Raw genomic sequence first — 19,717 nt, 5'->3', positions numbered from 1 at the left:
GGGCCAAAACCCATGGAGGGCAGAGTGGAGCACATGAACACCCAGTCAACACGGTCAAAAGCCTTCTCCTGGTCAAGAGACAGAATGGCGATGGGGGTGCCAGAGGAAGAGGCAAACTCAACGATGTCAAGAAGAAGAGCAACGTTTTCACCGATGAATCTGCCAGGGACCCCACAAGTCTGATCTTTATCGACCACCAGATGAATGACCTTGAGCAACTGACCAGCGATTACACGAGCAGCTAGCTTATAATCAACATTTAAGAAGGTGATTGGGCGCCAGTTACGAGGATCCAAACGATCACCCTTCTTAAAAGACAAAGAAATAACACCGCGACGTTGAGAAAGAGATAGACAGCAAGAATCAAGACACGACTTGAGGACAGAAACAAGATCAGAGCCAATGACATCCCAGAACTTAAGGTAGAATTCCCTGGGAAGGCCATCGAGGCCAGGGGCTTTATGCCTAGCCATGCCCTGGAGAGCCGCAAGGCACTCACCAGGAGTAAGATGACCTTCACACACAGCAGCTTGGTCAGAAGTCAAAGAAGACGAGAGGTTGCCAAGAAGAGAAGCCTGGACAGAGGGGTTAGTAGTACCAGCAGTGAACAGGGAGGAGTAAAAAGATGCAAAGGAGTGGCACAAATCCTGAGAGCAAATGATAGAACCATCACTCTCCCTCAATGCCGAGATCCAGCGATCGGCAGCATTTTTCTTTTGAAGATGGAAGAAATAGGCAGAGGAGGTTTCACCTTCCTCAACCCATCTTATGCGAGAGTGAACATACGCCCCCTTAGCAGCTTCAGAGTCAATGTTGGGCAATTGAGACAGGACCCCATGGTAAGGGGCAAGACAGGAGACAGATCCAGCATCGATCCTAGCCTTGAGATGGTCAGCAAGGCGGACAAGGAGGTCCCTGTTTCTGGATCGAGCAGCAGATCTGTCGCAGCGAAAACGAATCGTGAGGCCCTTAATAATGCTCTTCCCCCTCTCCCACCACTTAGCCAAAGAAGGAAAGCGAGGGATGGAGGCACGCCACAATGACCAAGCATCAGTGACGAGCTTGATGTACTCCTCATCTTCCAGGACGCAAACATTAAGTTTCCAGAGACCTGGACAAGGGGGAATGATGTCCGGAACAACGACAGACAGAGAGACACTGCCATGATCACAAAAAGGACACGGGAGGAGATCACAAGACGAGACAGAAGACACCCAAACATAAGGAACACCAATAAGGTCAATATGGGACGCAAGACTCCCATTCCACCTGGTCCAGGTAAAACCTGAGGCCGAGTAGTGTAAGTACCTCCAAATATCGATGGCACAGCAGGAATCAAAAAGGTTCAGCAAGGAAGAAGAGCTCTCACAAGAAGAGTCAGAGGGATCAGAGCCAGAAGGATCAAGGGAATGGTCAAAGACCGTGTTAAAGTCACCAGCAAGGATAGTTGGTATCAAGGGATCAATCCTAGTATGGAGGTCATCCAGGAACTGATCCCGAGCAGGGTTACAATTCGGACAATAAATGCAACAAACACAAAATAATTTGGCACAAAACGAGAATTCACATTGCAAGAAACGCCCATCAACATCACACGACGAATTTACCAAGGTTAACAAAGAGCGAAACGAAACAATGCAGCCACAAGAATGAGCAGAACCAGGGGACACAGCAGAACTAAAACCAGAAGACTGAAACCACAAGGTACACTCAGAAACAGAGATACAATGAGTTTCCTGAAGGCACACAATGTCCACACTCACAGGAAGAGATTGTAACCACTGCATGAGACCATTCTGTTTGGAGTGGTCCCTGATACCATTACAATTAAGGGTGAGTACGGACAGAGCCATAATTAGAATAGGAAAGAGGTCCATGAATTTGGTCGATTACTTTTTGGCCACAAAACGAGTTGCTAGATGAGCAGCAGAAACAATGCTAGTCGGAATGTGACTAGCAGCAACAACACTCTTCTTAGAACCTTTTTTGTTCTTACTCCTCACCTGAGGAGTTGAGGAAGACGAAGAAGCAGAAGAGGAAAAACTACCAATATTGCTATCCGAGGCAAGAACACTCTTTTTGGACCCTTTCTTGCTCACATCCTGCTTCCTGCTCGACATCTTCATCCTAGAAGTAGATGAAGCAGCAGAAGAGGAGAGCCCGTCAGAAGCGTCATCGGAGGAGACCTCCGAGATTTGCCGCTTACGCGGATCCGGCGCTTGAGACATGACAGAATCAACAGGAGATGATGAAGCAACACTGGGAGGACCGGGGGGTACCATCTGAAAGGACAGCGGAGCCATAATAATTAATATCACTATTATCACTACAACTATTTTCCATATTTAGATTAGATTCCCTTACATTAACACTACTATTACCTACATTACTTACATTAGAAACATCCTTACAAATTTGGCTAGATGCAGCGGATGGCACCCCACTCGGTCCACAATCCGCAAGAATTGAAAGACTTGCTTGAGAGGCCAGCTCATCAAGCTCATTGTATCGTTCATCCATTATGATGTGAGGGGAAGCACCCTCATCAACAATAACCAGCTCAGGGCCGGCAGCACCAGGGGCAGCCGCATCACCCTCATCAATAAGCAGTCCCCAGAAACTACAGAGGACACCTCATCCCTGATAACGGCCTCGGCAACGGAGGGTGCATCAGCAACAACATGATCATCATCCGCCGGGGCCTGGAAACCCCTATCAAGATCCTCAGCAAAGTAAACATTCGGAGCGCCATTACCCGCGTGAGGATGGTCACCAGCGGTGGCAACAGCCGGCAGACCAGAAAACCTGCCCCAAGGCTGAGGGCAGTTTCTGGCAAAGTGACCAGACTCATGGCACCAAAGACATTTGCCCTTATCAGGACAGGAACCTGCCCGATGGCCCTCTTTGCAACAGATGTTACAGACAACTGGCTGACCCTTACACCAAACTTTAACCCTAATCCCTGCAACAGAAAGAAAACGGGGGTGGGCTTGGTAAGTGTCATACGAACAATACACGTACCAGTAGACACATCGGGAATGTTCACCCACTTTTGGAACCTAAAGTCTTTGACATCTCCATAAGCACTCAATTCCCGGACAAGTAAATTATTGTCCCTCTCAAAAGGGAACTAAAAGACAACCACATTTGTGTACGTGGGAGGGGGAGGCAGAGGACAGATGACCGAACACTTCACGTCATTGATGGAAATTTCCCCCTCATTCAAAACATGGGCCTTATGGATCTTGCCACCCGCAGCAAAAGTAACTCGTGCAACTTTGCCAGGAAATTCCTGGACAGCAACAATGCTATGGCCCATAGCCGCAAGAAAGTAGTCAAGAAGCCATTTAGCAACATCCGAGCTAACAGTACCCGTGGGGAAATCCCCGCAACAGATATCAATTGCCAGCGGACTCGATGGAGAATGCATTTTCAAAAAAAAGTTAAGCCCAGAGGGCCAGGACCCCAAACGATGGGTGACCCGGCTTAAGTAACTGGATGGGTGACCACAAACTAACAAGCAAGAAAGCTCGAAGAAAAGATGGCGACCAGAAAATTAGCCAAACACAACCAGAAAAAACTGGCAAACTCACCAAAATCTCGAAGAGAGGAGGGCTCAGGGTACAACAAGGGTAGGGCCTTCGGCCATACTTCTCTGCGTCAGGTAAGTATGAAAATTCTTGACGCGGGGGCCGTCAAAGGCAAACCTCCTTACCTCTATATCCTTGTGGTAGTGCTTTGCGGGCGTGCTAGAACCTCCAGCCTCACTTCTAGGTGGCTCTAGAGTAGCTTCCCTCCTCAGTCTGTGCCTGTCGACAGAGAAAAACGCCAGACATTAGTGTCAGGAGGAGGCTTTCTTTGATTTTTTTCTTTGATTGAATGAAGGTTTCTTCCCCGAAGGGAAGTGGGGCGCACTCAGAGGTAGTGCTATACCGAGGCAACCCGTACCTGGGAGGAGGAGAGCCTCTTTTCCACAGCCCAGTTCCAAAAATCAGTTTAATATATGAGCTGCTCAATGAGCAGCGTATCAGATATTAAGCTCATAAGAACAGATTTTAAGTTTTGAAATGAGCTTACTCACAATAAACTACTAATGTACAAGATAAAAAGTGCAAGGCACTTGGCCCCTCACATATAGCTATGTATGAATATAATTACCTAAAGAATTACAAGAAATATTCGCAAGAATTCAGAAATGTTCATTAAATGTTCGCAAATGTTCGTTAAATGTTCGTTATTCATTATGTATTTACCTATATATTAAGCTGAAGTGATCATATTTAAACTGAGAAAGCAGAACGATCGTAATTTAACTAGGATAACGTGATATTTAACTATTTACACTATATACCCTATGCAAAATCTGCATCGAGCCCGTAACGCAATCCCCTAAGGGGGTCTCTGAGGAGACCAACCAAAGTCCCCAACAAAGGAGCCTGTGAACAGGGAACGACTGAAGCAGTCCGCGCACTGATTTTGAATATGTGGACATTATAAGAAAATGCGATAGGAGGAATCAAAAATAACACAGAGCAAAGACTCCCAGGCAGACGCAAAGTTCAGATTGGACAATCGAAAATGATCTAAAGAAATTCGTTTACGGATATCAGTTTTAATATAACGAATAATAGCGTGGGAATCTTCATTTCCATTATGAAAGGTAGATTTGTTGCGAAATTTCCAAATTCCGTAAAGAACGGTTTTAATAACAAATCTGGCCAAGCATGCATTTCTAAAATCCACGCGTGGCCATTGAAAGAAGAAAACAAAAAGACAATTAGGTAGAAAAGTCACACCAAGAAGAGAAGACAAAATAGGCGTGAAGTGTGTCTAAACAGACTTCACGCGAGCACAATTAAGGAAACAATGATCGATTGTTTCTTTTCGAGGGCAGGATGCGCAGCGGTCAGAGTTAATATAACCCCAGTTCTTCATGGAGTCACGAACTTTGACCGCTCGCAGAATAATGAGCCATGATAGATCATTTTTCAAATTCTCAGAAAAACCATCACGGACAAGAGACCAATGCCGGTCCAAGTCAAAACCGATAGACAAGAAAGAAACCCAATAACGATGGATGACCGGCGAGGACGATTTTTCCTTAAGGAGGGTAGAATAACATTTCTTCAAGGTAAAAACAAAATCAAGCCAGTCTTGGCAAGACAAAATCTTGCGAAGACTGTCTAAAATGGAAAGACAATTTGAGTAAAAGGGCGTCAAAAATTGTGCGCTCGGGCAGGAGTTATCCCAAAGAAAACTCCACTCCGATCGGAAAGAGGATAACTTAGCGCCGAAAAAATACTTAATAAGATAAAAAGACTTTGAATCGGCATTGGTACAATTAGAAATAATAGAAGCTAGCTTTAACGCATCTGCTTTAACCTTAAAATTAATTATACCTAACTCCCCCTTAAAAAAGACTGATGACACGACTGTCGACTTACAGTTTCAATGTGACACCCCCAAAGGAAAGGCCAGATTAAATTATTAACTTCAGTAACAACCCATTTAGGAACAGAAAGAATAGTAGCAAGATATAACAATTTACTTATACCTAATGTATTAACAATTAAAGATTTACCAACTAGAGATAAGGAACGAGATTTCCATAGATTAAGATGATTTTCTAACTTTTTGAGTTTAGGCTGCCAATTGTCAGATTCAGTGTTTTGTCCGAAGACCACTCCCAGGATTTTCATTTTTGGGACCCACGTGAGGCCAAATGGCTGATCAGTGCGTGAAAGCCACACACCCAACCACATGGCCTCAGTTTTAGAAACATTGAGTTTGGCCCCAGATCCCCGCTCATAAATTTGAATTACTTTAAAAAGAGCCTCGAGAGAGTGTCCAGATTTAACTAAACTAGTCATGTAATCAGCATAAACCCCTACTTTATATTGAGAACCTTTAGCACCAGGCAGGAGAAAGCCTTCGATTTCAGTGCACGAACGAATTTTGCACGCAAGAGTTTCAACACAAAGAATATACAACATCGGAGAAAGGGAATCCCCCTGGCGGACCCCGCGAGATAAAGGAATCGGCTTCATAAGCCATTCATTAACAATCACACGCATGTTAGCACCATTATAAAAAGTAGTGATCCAATTGCAAAAAGAAGGACCAAAGCCAAAACGAATTAAAAGATTCTGTAAAAAGGTACGGTTAACACGATCGAAGGCTTTCTCCTGGTCGAGACTTACTAAAATGCCGGTTTCATCAGTACGATAGATATAGTCTAAGATGTCTCTGAGAGCGTGAAGATTTGAAGAAATTTTTCGTCCGGGAACAGAACATGTTTGGTCAGGATCGACAATGAATTGCAAAACTTTTAAAAGGCGAACAGAAATAGCTTTAGAGCAAATTTTATAATCAACATTGAGGAGTGAAATCGGCCTCCAATTTTTAAGAGATTTCCGATCTCCTTTTTTAAAAATCACGCGAGTATTACTCGTTTTCATGGAGTCACACATCTCGCCAGCTTCAAAACACGCACTGTAAACAAGAATTAAATGAGGCGATAGAACATCCCAGAACTTTCAATAGAATTCAACGGTTAGACCGTTGGGCCCGGGAGATTTGTTTGTATTCATGTTTTTAACAGGAAAAGAAATTTCATCAATCGTCAATGCACCTTCACACAATGATGATTGATCAGGCGAAAGCTGGCAAGAAAGAAGACAAAAGATCGTTTTGGAAATTCAAATCAATGGGTTCTTCAGAAGACAAGGAGGAATAGGAATCAACATGTGCCTGCTCAATCTCTTCTTGAGAAGAAACTTCGGCACTGGACGAGTCATAAATCGATGACATGTGGCTCTTTTGAGCGTTAGACAATTCTAACTGAAAAAAATAACGAGTAGGACGCTCACCATCTTGAAGCCATTCAGCGCGACTACGAATTAAAATTCCTTCAGTCTTCGTAATGTAAATGGCCTTTAGATGGCATTCAACGTCATGAATTGAGTCAACAATGGAATTGTCACCGTCAACCAAGCGTTGACGAAGACTGATTAATTTATTTGTTAGGAAAACACGATCGTGACATAATTGACGCCGTTTCTGGCGGGAAAAAGAAATCGATTCCTCCTTGATGGAAACTTAAGAACTCCCACCAATCTTGAGGAGAAGCAAAAGAAGCGAAATAAGAAACGTGACTTTGAATTAAACTACGGATATTATCGCAAAAACTTTTATCATCAAGAAGCAAATTATTAAATTTCCATACCCCTGGGCCACGTTTAATGGCATCAGGGATTTGGAAAACAAAAGAAACAAAATCGTGATCGGAAAGCGGGCAAGGTGAGATTTGACATTGACAGTCGGATGTAAACAAGTCTTTGGAAACAAAGAACTTCTCCAAACGGCTGGCAATTGAATAATCATGATTAAACGAAGTGAATTCGCGCACACAGGGATGTAATTTACACCACGCATCAACCAAAATAAAATCAGATTTCAAAGAGCTACATTCGTTGCCGACAGAAACATTACCGCCGAATTTATCAAGCACGTTATCATAACAATTAAAGTCGCCCCCGATCACAAGAGCAGAAGCGGGGATAAAAAATTCACGAGATTCAAAAAAAGATTTTCGATCAGTAAGATTGGTGGGAGCATAAATATTAACAAAATTAATATCAACACCGTCAACCCTGACTAAAATATTAATTAAACGCCCATTAGAGTCCTTTTTCTAAGATACAATCTCATCAGAAAACTTAGTGGAAATTAATATAGCAACACCGCCTTCTTTGCCAATTGTGGGGGACCAGAAGCTACGCCCTAGCCATCTACGGGAGAGAGCCCTGATGTTTACCTCTGAGCTAACTAGTGTTTCTTGAACAAAACAAATGTCGCAGTCGGACTTCTCGACGAGATCAAAAAGGAGATTATTATTAAGGGGATTCCCCAAACCCCTCGCATTAATGGTTAAGACTTCGAAGGTATCTTAAAAAAGGACAAAAACGTATATAAATCAATCTTTATGTTTCCTGCCTTTCTTTTGCTTCCTTTTTTCTTTAGGAACAGCATCTGTTTGCGTTTGGGCTTTGCGTTTGAGATCAGAGGCAGTTTCCATTGGCGATGAAGGGGAAGCAGAACGTGGTTTACCAGAGACTAAAGAAGGCGAGGTACGTTTACGGCGAGCAGCAGCTGCTACAGCCTCAGGGACCGGAGCAGGAGTACCACGGGAAATTCGTGGACGGGCAGAACTGGTGGAAGGATTGACAGGCGGAGGATTGGCAGGCGGAGGATTGGCACGCGAGGGTTCGGACGGAGCGTCAAGGACAATGACATCGGGCTTGAGAAGACCTTGGAAGTCCAGAACGTGTTGTGGTTGATTATCAGCAGGTGGAGGATTGACGACAGATGAAGAGTTAGCAGGTTAAGTGTTTGGCGGCGATTCAGATGGTGTGAATAGAACAGGGGTTTCAGCAGCAGATGGAGGAACAGAAGACGATGCACTAGCAGGAGTAGCAGTAACAGGTGGTGATCCAGTGGTGTCTGCAGGAGATGGTTGTTGAGTGTTGGAAGGTCGAGCGGCGGCCAAAAAGAGTTCTTCAACAACATCAGCATAAGCGTCAGACAGGTCTGATTCATCGGCCCATGCAAAGGGGTCATCAGAATGAGTCTTGAAAGAGGCATCACTGACGTCTGAGGCATCATCGTCGTTATCAGTATCCTGGACATTTACTGGGGCGCACTCATCGGTAGGTTCGCCAAAGACAACCGGAGAAACCCAGGAGTACCTCCATCGGCTGCTGACATGCCCATCCTCCTTGCAAAAATGGCACAGGCACGGGGCAGGACAAGCATTAGCTTCGTGACCGATGTTTTCACAATTCAAACACTTTGTGATCATTAGCGTTGCTGAAGTGACCAGGTTGATTGCATTTACGGCACGTAAGGGGCTGACCAGCGTATTTCAGAAAAACTTGATATCTCCCAAAACGGATAAAGTTGGGATGGGCTTAGTGATCCTAACACAATAGTGATGCAGACCGTTGTAGATAGCAGGCGCATAATCAAATCTGCCATGGCGATAATGAACAACTTCACAGTAAGGTGCCAAGCGCTTTATGATGGCCCAATCACACAATTCAAAGGGAGCGTCGTAAACGGTGAGAAATGTAAGCGGTCGCTCAATGTCCTGGATGGCGTAATTGTCGTTATTAATCCAAATGGAGTTCAGGCTTAAAAATTTTTCTTTCGCTGCTGGAGAATTAAACGTCACAACAACTTCCCAATTCATTTTTCGTTGTAAACACAGGATTTCAGCGGCATGAACATTTGCAGCTTTAAAGGCGTCAAAAACAGAACGGGCAGATGAGGAGCGAGAAGACGTAAACAAAGCAGATCGAGGGCGTTTCGGCATATCATTAGGAACGAAGCGATGCCATGGTTGCGGGGCGTTGTCACCCGGAGCAGCCATTCTCGCCGCTCTAGAAGCATATGTATCGCCATCGACAACAGCACTAGAACAAGCCCCAGCATCTAAATTATCTCGTTGAGGCACAGGATCGGCAGAAGAAACGTTATTCACAACATTCGCATTTGCATCAACAACAGCAGAAGGAACGCCAACATTACTCACACCATTTTCTCCAGGGACAGCATCAACAGGACGTACATCATTAGTGGAGTTACTAGGGACATCAGCATTAACAATACAAGCATCAGACACTTCCACATTCAAATCATCCGAAATTAACATAGCACAATCCTTGCGATTTTCCATTTTTATAAGTATCGGACGGCGAACTAAGAAATGCAAAAAACAATCCCAAAGCAGGATCGCAGCCAAAAGGCCGAGAAGCGATACCAGACCTTCCCTCCCCTAGGAGGGTGGTCCAGGGTTTCCCCCTTTGAGATATGGTGGTCAATATGCTGTCGCCGAGGGGCCTGGAGCCGACTGTAGGCCGACGCCATGGAGCAAGTTGCCGTCATAGACGCACTTGTTCTACAACACAAGTCCACAAAAATCAGAAGCAAAGTTGATAACGTGCCTCCAGGGATGAGTGAGATCAAACACCTTTTTGCCCTCCAAAACGAGGCAACATGTTAAAGACCCGTAATGACTCCGTTACTAAGATAGCGCTACAGACACAGGCAGAAAGCAACGGCTACGTTATCAACATTCGCTCTCCACGTGCATACAACTTGCAGAGAAGTCAAGAAATGCCTGCTAAAAGATTGCTGGTTGCTATTATTGCTTTGCTTTTTCTTTGGTGGCTCGTTTAAAAGACTAAATTTTCAGCCCTTTCTCTTGTCTACGACCATACCACAGGGAAAGCACCGGTTCTCGTCCGATCACCGAAGTTAAGCCCTGTCGGGCGGGGTTAGTACTTGGATGGGTGACCGCCTGGGAATACCCCGTGTTGTAGACTTTTCATTTTCTCGGCCGTTTTATTTTGCATATGTTCATTTTTTCTTTCTTTTACTACCACCTTTGGCTATTCCAGTGGCTGGAAAGCACAAATAACTTTTTACACATTTCAGGAGACTCAAAAGATAGCTAGAAAACATGAAAAGTACCCTTAAAATGATCGCGGGATAAATTAGAATCGAAGTCTCGCGCGCTAAGATTCGCGTGTGAAACGGTTATTTATGACATCAAATTGGCGTGTGACATCAAATAATTCGAAGCAAAATGATATTCTGCCTTGCCAAACGGTTTTCAAGCAGCTAAAAGTGCGGAAAACTACGCCAATTCCCAAAGAAATGCGCCCGATCAACAACGGCAAGGCAAACAACACATGCGAGCCGTTGCATATTAACGGTCGACACGAATTCCAGCCGTCAAAACAATTCTATTCATGACTTGACTTGGAGAATGTCGGAGGCTCGGACCGTTGTCTAGTTTAGTCAACGAACCACCAACACAACAATCGTAAGGTCGAAATCAACTCACGGTTTGGCCAGCACTTCTCCTGTTACTTTCCTTGTCCTTTGCTCTTTCCATACTGTAAGTCGACGAACGTTACTTCGAGGACAAACTTGGCGGGGATCGAGTCAATGATTGACCGCCTGCCGAAACGAACCCAAATCGGAAAAGCCACCTTCTTCAGTTCAGTTCAACATGGATGCATGACAACGCGAGTTCGAGCTCACTCGCCTTTTCAGTTGCAGCTGGAAATCCTTGGCTTGCTTGACACGTTCCTTCGTTGTTCACTGTGCCCAGTCGTCCAGCCTGGCCCGGCCAACTGACGAACAAAGCAAAGTGTCAATCATTAACCATCCACCATTCACAGGGCCAACACTTGCACTTTTTCGGGGGCGAGCGCGAACGCAGGCCCCCACTACCGGAAATTATATGTTCGAGTTACCCACATTTGGGGTAATCGCAAGGGTCAACCCGATCGAAGTGCAATGAAAGGGCCTCACCTCGAGAGGACTGCCTCCTTGATCACAGTACCTCCCACGTCAGGTAAGTTTTTTATGTTTTTTGGTGAATGGCTAGGCCACCCGAAAAAGGGAGGGTGCAATGCCTGCCAGTCGAGCAGAACTAGCCCGTCAAACAACAATGGTTCACCAAAAAACGGGGGTGCACCAGCACGTCAAACTCACCGAGGGATCGAACCCTGCCCCGACAGACAAAAAACATAGAAACAAACAAACGAGGGACGAACAGGCAATAAACGTCGGACAACAGGAGAAACAAACACTCTTCCAGAGCAACGGCGAAAGGTGACCCAAAGAGGGACACTTGTCGACAGACTAACCCTATAAGAATAGGTTCGCCACCAATATGCAACTAAAACAAACCAAGACCAAACAACAACAACAAATCAGTCCAAAAACGACAGTCGAAACTCAATCAAGCACAGGGAAAAACGAGAGAACAAGACCAAACGGAGTGGGCAGGAATACAGGAATCATAACGAAGAGAAAGCAAGCCATCGGGAAAAACGGAGAACAACTCGGCAACAATGGAGGACGGACGACAGACGAAAAAACAGGTGAACGAAAACTGGGCAGCAAACGGCACGGTGCAGCAACTGGACTAACAGGGCGACTGGGCAAAACAGGACGAGGCCAAACACGAGGAGGACCAGAACTTACAGGACAACTGGGCTGAGGAGGAGACGAAACAGCAACGGAACTGATAGGACGACCGGGGTGGACATGCGAAGCAGCAACAGAAGTAACAGGACTAGAACAAACAGGCAAAACATCAACACTAGGACGAACAGGCGAAACTGCAACAGGTTCAACAGGACTGGAGCAAACAGGCGAAACAGCGACGGAAACAGCTGAGCAACTACGACGGGCAGGCGAAACAGCAACAGGCTCAACAGAACAGCTGGACTGGACAGCAACAGACATCAATATTAGCTAAACAGCAACAGAAGACGGACGAGTGGACAAACTGGACGGTACATCAAGTGAGAACTCCAAGGCAGGACGAGACAACATATCGCATTCGTAGTCATACACATAACATTTCATGCACAAACATGGAGGCTTAGAGTCATAGCACGGAGGCTTGACCAGAAGATCCATTATAAAACATACAAAGAGCCTACTCAAATACAAAAAACTCCCAGGTCCTCACCTAAGCAGGGACTACCTAGGACAAAGTGCATAGAGGTGTGTCCCACGTCAGGTAAGTATGAAAATTCTTTATGCGGGGGCCGTCAAAGGCAAACCTCCTTACCTCTATATCCTTGTGGTAGTGCTTTGCGGGCGTGCTAGAACCTCCAGCCTCACTTCTAGGCGGCTCTAGAGTAGCTTCCCTCCTCAGTCTGTGCCTGCCGACAGAGAAAAATGCCAGACATTAGTGTCAGGAGGAGGCTTTCTTTGATTTCTTTCTTTGATTGAATGAAGGTTTCTTCCCCGAGGGGAAGTGGGCCGCACTCGGAGGTAGTGCTATAACGAGGCAACCCGTGGCTGGGACGAGGCAAGCCTCTTTTCCACAGCCCAGTTCCAAAAATCAGTTTAATATATGAGCTGCTCAATGAGCAGCGTATCAGATATTAAGCTGATAAGAAGAGATTTTGTAAAAGCGTTCATTCAAAATAAAAAGATATTTACATTGGAGTAATCAGACTTAATCACTAATAATACGTAATAAATATACTTAATCACAATTTAAATGTTCATGGTAATTGACAAATGTTCAGAGCTAATAACATGTAACCTAATGATAATCTTAAGCAGGAATTGAAATCCAGGTAAGTAATCAGAACTATCGAAACTAATCAAATGAAACTAAATGTAATAATACTAGGAAAAGGATAAGTAAGAGAAAGGTAAGTATCATACAAAATAGGGAAAGAAATCCGGAGTTCCCAAGTCTGGGTAGGGAAAACACAATCCTGTCGAGGGGCCCCTGAGGTAAGCGCCAATAAAATACCAATGGTATTAAACAGAGATCCTTTGAGGCAGCGACCAAACAGGATCCCCCAAAAGAGCCTATGATCACGCTACTCAGAGATGAGATCCACGCACGGAAAACTAAACCCAAGTGAGACTATGAAAGAAAGATGCGGAGAGTATCATGTTCAACAGAAGAAAAACCAGGGGATATCCATAAGGCACGAAAATGAGAAAGGGATAAACGAAAAGAGTCAAGCTTGATTCTGCTAGATATATGGAGTACGTATTTGATAATCGCTTTATAAGATTCATTCCCATTGTGGAAGGTTGTCTTATTTCGGAAGGTCCAAATAGCATAAACTATTGACTTAATTTAAAAGGAACCAATCGCATCTTTCTTTCTGTGATGCGAAGGCCATCGCAAGAAAAAGACGGTAAGTACATTAGCCGAGAAGGGAATTTCTAACAAAAGGGAGAGAGACGGTACAAAATGGGACCACACTCTCTTAACCCTAAGGCAGTTCAAAAAACAGTGGTCTATTGTCTCTTTCCTATTGCAGTAAGCGCAACAGTCGGAGGCAATATACCCCCAGTTCTTTAAAGAGTTGCGAACTTTAACGCCTCTAAGAGTAATTGACCAAAGGAAGTCGTTCTTAAAATTTTCTGTGAAGGAGTCGAGAACCCTGGCCCAATGGTCTTTCATAACAAACCCAGGACCAAGGATCGCAGACCACGTATAAGGTAAAATCGGGGGTGATGAGTTTTCCTTGAGTAGATGTTGATAGATTTTCTTGGTTGAAAGAAGCGTCTTATCAGTAAGCAAGACGTCAATTTTAGAAAGATTATTAAGACACTTACTGTAGAAACACGTGGGCTGAGTTGCACTAGGAGAGGAATTATCTCAAAGAGAACGCCATTCTGGGCAACGAGGTGCAAGATGACTTCCAATGAAGTACTTACATAAGAAAAAGCATGAATCTTCTGACAGGTTGAGCGTGGAAACTACTGAAGAAAGGCGTAAAGCCATACATTTCAATTCTAAGTTAGTCACGTTCAACCCGCCAGAGAGGGCAGGAAGGTAGCACTTGTTTCTACTAACAGTTTCTATTTTCGAACCCCATAAAAAGGGCCATATAAGCTGGTTAACTCAAGAAAAAAAACCAGCTAGGGGGAATTAGGATCTTAGCTAGGTAAAGAAACTTACTTAATCCTAAAACATTAACAATTAGGCTTTTACCTATACGAGATAGGGAGCGTGATTTCCACAAATTAAGTAATTTCTCTAATTTGTTAATCTTTGACTGCCAATTATCTAGCTCAACAGATACAGTACCAAAGAAAACACCTAGAATTTTTATTTTTCGAACCCAGGTCAAGCCCAAAGGTTCATCTGTGCGTGAACGCCACGCTCCCAACCACATCGCTTCAGATTTAGAGCGATTAAGTTTTACACCAGAGCCTTTCTCATAAATCGAAATTAAAGTAAATAGAGATACAAGGGAGTTATAATCTTTAACAAAAGATGTCGTATCATCTGCGTATTGTCGGACTTTGAATTGTTTCCCGCTCGCACCGGGAGGAGAAAGCCTCTAATGGTCTTACAATTCCTAATTGAACACGCTAATACTTCTACACATAATATGTACAAAAGGGGGGACAGGGAATCCCCTTGTCTAACCCCACAATCTAGTGAGATTGAGTTAGTAAGCCAGCCATTTAAGATAATTTGCATATTAGCACCAAAATAAAAGGTAGTGATCCATTTACAGAAATCGGGCCCAAACCCAAAATGTCTTAAAAGCGCCATTAAGAAGTCACAGTTAACTCGGTCAAAAGCTTTCTCTTGATCTAAGCTAACAAGAATGCCTGTTTCATCTGTTAGCTCTATATAATGAAGAGTATCTCTTAACATAATGATATTGTTGGAAATGGAGCGACCCGGAACTGAACAGGTTTGGTCTGGGTGGACTATAACATGAAGAACTTTGGACAAACATGAAGAGTGATAGCCTTAGAACAAATTTTGTAATCAACATTAAGCAATGAAATCGGGCGCCAATTCTTGAGATCCTTAATATTACCGCGTTTCTTGAAAATTAATCTAGTCATACTAGTTTTCATTGATTCAGGAAGTTCACCATCCATGAAGGCGTCGTTGATGACATCAAACAGTAAAGGTCATAATAAATTCCAAAATTTCGTGTAAAATTCAGAGGTAAAACCATCTGGACCAGGGGCCTTACCAGTGTTCTGCGTTTTAAGAGAAGAGGTGAGCTCCTCGAGGGAAATAGCTCCCTCGCAGAGAGCACGGTCCGAATCTGATAGAAAAACAGAAATCTCATTTAATAGTTTGTCACAACAATCGATGTCAATGTCTTCAACAGAGAAAAGCCCAGTATAGAATTCAACATGAGCTTTTTCAAGTTCTTCGCGGCTAGAAACTTCAACACCATAACAGTTAAGGATTGTGTTCACTTGATTCCATTCGTAACGCTCTTTCTCTAATTTAAAGAAATAGTGCGAAGGTTTCTCACCTTCTTCTAACCATTGTACTCGACTGCGTATTTTCGCACCTTCGGAGGCACGATCAACGAGAGCAGCAAGTTGAGATTCAATAAAACCATTTCAGGAGAGAGAAAGATCGCCATGAATAAGCTGGCACCTCAACCTAATTAAGCGATTTGTCAGGGAAATGCGTTCACTATTCAGAGATCTGCGCTTTTCCCTGGCAAAAGAAAAAACATCGCTCCTGAGAGAGGTTTTAAAAAAATCCCACCAGGATTTAACCAACTCGAAGGAGATTTTACATGAAGCAAGATCCGAAATACGCCCAGAAATGTATTCACAAAAGCTGTCATCATAGAGGAGGGAATTATTAAATTTCCAAACTCCAGGTCCCCGGAGAGATAAGTCTGCAAAATCTAGACAAAGGTTCACAAAATCATGATCTGACATGCAACAAGCTGAGATATCACACTTGTCGGTAAAGTCAACAAGGTTTGTAGATATCAAAAATTTATCCAGGCGACTACCAATGGACGAATCGGCATTAAACCAAGACATTTGACGAGCTCGTGGGTGGCGTTTACGCCAAATATCCACAAGACTGAAAGTGGATTTGAAATGTGACAAATATTTGGCAAGAGAAGTATTGCCACCAAATTTATCAAGCTCGTTATCATAACAGTTAAAATCTCCTCCGATAATAACATGATCAGACGGGAAGAAAAATTCACGAAGCTTATCAAAGAAAATTTTACGATCGGTTAAATCCACAGGGGCATATATGTTAACTACGTTTAAGCGTATATTAGCTATTTCTACGAGTAAACTTAAGACACGTCCACATGAGTCTTTAAGCCAAGAAATGACATTCACATCAGAATTTTCATTCATCAAAATGGGAACGCCTCCCTGTTTCCCGACCGCCGGAGACCAAAAACTCGGCCCGGCCCAGCGGGAAGCGGAGTCGTTAATTGATTTTTCACACGAGAGTAACGTTTCTTGTACCAAACAAAGATCAAAATTAAAATCAGGATCAAAGATCAAATTCCCTTTGCGGGAATTAAAACCACGCAAATTGATTGAAGAAAGTTTGAAGACTCATGTGGGGGCAGAATTATCAGGGCAATCATCCTTACTATTAGCAGGATCTGAAGGCTGAGAAAACAGGGAAGATTTCTTCCCAGAGGAGATAATCATTGGCGAGGTCGGTTTGCAAGCTGGTACATTTGCGAAAAAAAAACATCAATTTAGCTGGACCGCGGCAGCCAATTTTTTTCCTTTGTTGTTTAGGCCGTTTGAGTGCCGAGGCTAAAGGCAAGGCCTCCTGGATAACCTGCGCAGAGGCAAGAAGTTGAGCACTGGCAGCAAGATTTTCTTCAGTAGTGGTGGAAGTTCCTTCAGTTTCTCCAATATCATCGTCAGAAGCATCATCACTCATAGCTAAATCTTCAATCAAAACACTATCTTGGGAGGAGGGTGCCACAGTCACTGGGTATTCAGGCAGATCATGAGGACTAGGCTGGGGAACTAGAAACCCCTGAGAGTCTAAAAGGAGATCCTCAGGACCGCCTTGTACAGGAGGGTCAGTGCCAGATATGTCAATCTCGTTGCTGTCTGAAGAAATCGCAGAGGCAATAATTTCAATCTCTTGATTCGGGGCAGGCTCTAGATTAACATCACCCGCGGCAGGAGGGGTGGGTGGATCTGCAGGTGGATCAGGGTCCGCCTCGGGGTCAGGATCTTCACGGGCTGGGTTATCTTCCGAGGGAGGGTAAGGCTGATGGGTGGCGGGGTGCCGATACCAACAAAGGGGACAGTCAATTGCTCTATATTCCGTTGACTTGCAAATGCAGCGTCGCATATCTTGTGTGCAATCTTTCGCGGTGTGATCAATGGTATCACAATTAAAGCAAACGGTATTATCACACTCGCGGGCAAGATGATCGGGAGAACTGCACTTCCGACACGTTTTTGTTTGACGATCGTGGTAGAAGCGCAGCTGAAATTTTCCAAAGCGTAGATAACAAGGCACACTTCGGTGGAGACTTACGCGATAATGACAGAGACTGTTACAGGTATCAGGATACCCTGCAGTCTGCCACGTCTACGAGAGCAGATTTTACAGTAAGCTCAGAGTCGATGTTCTATGGCTGAATCTGGCAACTCATATGGTGCATCATAGACGGTTAAGAAAACCAGCGGATCAGAATCAGGGTGTGTAGCAAAGCGACGACATTCAATCAGTGGGGAATGTTGGAGAAAACGAGCACGGTAGTCGGCATTACTGAAGGTAACAATGACTTCGCCTGTGGGCTTGCATTGGAGACACCGCACTGCACTGGCTGGAATTCCAATTCGTGAGAAGCTGTCAAAGAGTTGTTTCGCGGTGTATTGTTCAGATACTTTGAAAAAGGCCGTGCATGGCCTATCCGGGGTTACATTTAAGGGATGAAAATGATCCCATTCAAAGTCAGAGAGGATGCAAAATTGGCCATATGTAAAAGGCTCTTCTCTAGCCCCATGTTCACTCTGATGCTCACCTCCATCCGCATCATTCTGGTTACTCTGGTCAGGTGAAGTTCCACGTGCTGCAGCTTCAGCATAGGAAGGGGCGTTAACAGCATCTTCAACATCTCCAAGATCTAAATCACCTAGCTCCGTATCAGAGAAAGCTTCGTAGAAATTTTCTGTCATCGTTGAGCATGACATCACGACGCTACGGATGCGTTCCGGGAAGGCCTGCGCTAATTCTGCTAGGGCTTCCACCAGGAAAGCGAAAAAAATGGGCCAAAAAAGGCCAGGGCTTCCGCCAGGAACACGTCAAATCTGGACACAATCCGATACAGCTTCACCTTGAAGAACAAAATATCTTGGCCAAAAGGCCCAGAAGCGATACCAGACCTTCCCTCCCCTAGGAGGGTGCTCCAGGGTTTCCCCCTTTGAGATATGGTGGTCAATATGCTGTCGCCGAGGCGCTGGAACCGACTGTAGGCCGACGCTATGGAGCAAGTTGCCGTTCTAGACGCACTTGTTCTACAGCACAAGTCCACAAAAATCAGCAGCAAAGTTAATAACGCCCCTCCAGGGGTGAGTGAGATCAAACACCTTTTTGCCCTCCAAAACGAGGCAACATGTTAAAGACCCGTAATGACTCCGTTACTAAGATAGCGCTACAGACACAGGCAGAAAAAAAACGGCTACGTTATCAACATTCGCTCTCCACGTGCATACAACTTGCAGAGAAGTCAAGAAATGCCTGCTAAAAGATTGCTGGTTGCTATTATTGCTTTGCTTTTTCTTTGGTGGCTCGTCTAAAAGACTAAATTTTCAGCCCTTTCTCTTGTCTACGACCATACCACAGGGAAAGCACCGGTTCTCGTCCGATCACCGAAGTTAAGCCCTGTCGGGCGGGGTTAGTACTTGGATGGGTGACCGCCTGGGAATACCCCGTGTTGTAGACTTTTCATTTTCTCGGCCGTTTTATTTTGCATATGTTCATTTTCTCTTTCTTTTACTACCAACTTTGGCTATTCCAGTGGCTGGAAAGCACAAATAACTTTTTACACATTTCAGGAGACTCAAAAGATAGCTAGAAAACATGAAAAGTACCCTTAAAATGATCGCGGGATAAATTAGAATCGAAGTCTCGCGCGCTAACGTTTGCGTGCGAAACGGTTATTTATGACATCAAATTGGCGTGTGACATCAAATAATTCAAAGCAAAATGATATTCTGCCTTGCAGAATAGTTTTCAAGCAGCTAAAAGTGCGGAAAACTACGCCAATTCCCAAAGAAATGCGCCCGATCAACAACGGCAAAGCAAACAACACACACGAGCCGTTGCATATTAACGGTCGACACGAATTCCAGCCGTCAAAACAATTCTATTCATGAC

The 19,717-nt window shown here is 44.3% G+C and overlaps 5 non-coding genes and 1 pseudogene across 5 annotated transcripts; 2 read left to right on the top strand and 4 right to left on the bottom strand.

The window, feature by feature from the left end:
* Positions 1 to 3,899: 3,899 nt before the first annotated feature.
* Positions 3,900 to 4,091, bottom strand: LOC145466415 (U2 spliceosomal RNA). The gene has a single exon (XR_014041885.1). It is a non-coding gene; the product is annotated as a U2 spliceosomal RNA (small nuclear RNA).
* A 3,678-nt stretch (positions 4,092 to 7,769) lies between these two features.
* Positions 7,770 to 10,036, bottom strand: LOC145486751 (uncharacterized; annotated as a pseudogene).
* Positions 10,037 to 10,266: 230 nt separating this feature from the next.
* On the top strand, positions 10,267 to 10,385 carry LOC145465182 (5S ribosomal RNA). Its single transcript, XR_014041534.1, has one exon. It is a non-coding gene; the product is annotated as a 5S ribosomal RNA (ribosomal RNA).
* An 884-nt stretch (positions 10,386 to 11,269) lies between these two features.
* On the bottom strand, positions 11,270 to 11,433 carry LOC145465794 (U1 spliceosomal RNA). The gene has a single exon (XR_014041701.1). It is a non-coding gene; the product is annotated as a U1 spliceosomal RNA (small nuclear RNA).
* Positions 11,434 to 12,839: 1,406 nt separating this feature from the next.
* Positions 12,840 to 13,028, bottom strand: LOC145466373 (U2 spliceosomal RNA). The gene has a single exon (XR_014041873.1). It is a non-coding gene; the product is annotated as a U2 spliceosomal RNA (small nuclear RNA).
* Positions 13,029 to 19,164: 6,136 nt separating this feature from the next.
* LOC145465174 (5S ribosomal RNA) lies at positions 19,165 to 19,283 on the top strand. Its single transcript, XR_014041533.1, has one exon. It is a non-coding gene; the product is annotated as a 5S ribosomal RNA (ribosomal RNA).
* The last annotated feature ends 434 nt before the right edge of the window (positions 19,284 to 19,717 follow it).

This window comes from Orbicella franksi, chromosome 1, assembly GCF_964199315.1.
Source record: "Orbicella franksi chromosome 1, jaOrbFran1.1, whole genome shotgun sequence".
Lineage (NCBI taxonomy): Eukaryota > Metazoa > Cnidaria > Anthozoa > Scleractinia > Merulinidae > Orbicella > Orbicella franksi.
The sequence above is the reverse complement of the archived record's forward strand: the minus strand, read 5'-3'. Positions and strand labels throughout refer to the sequence as shown.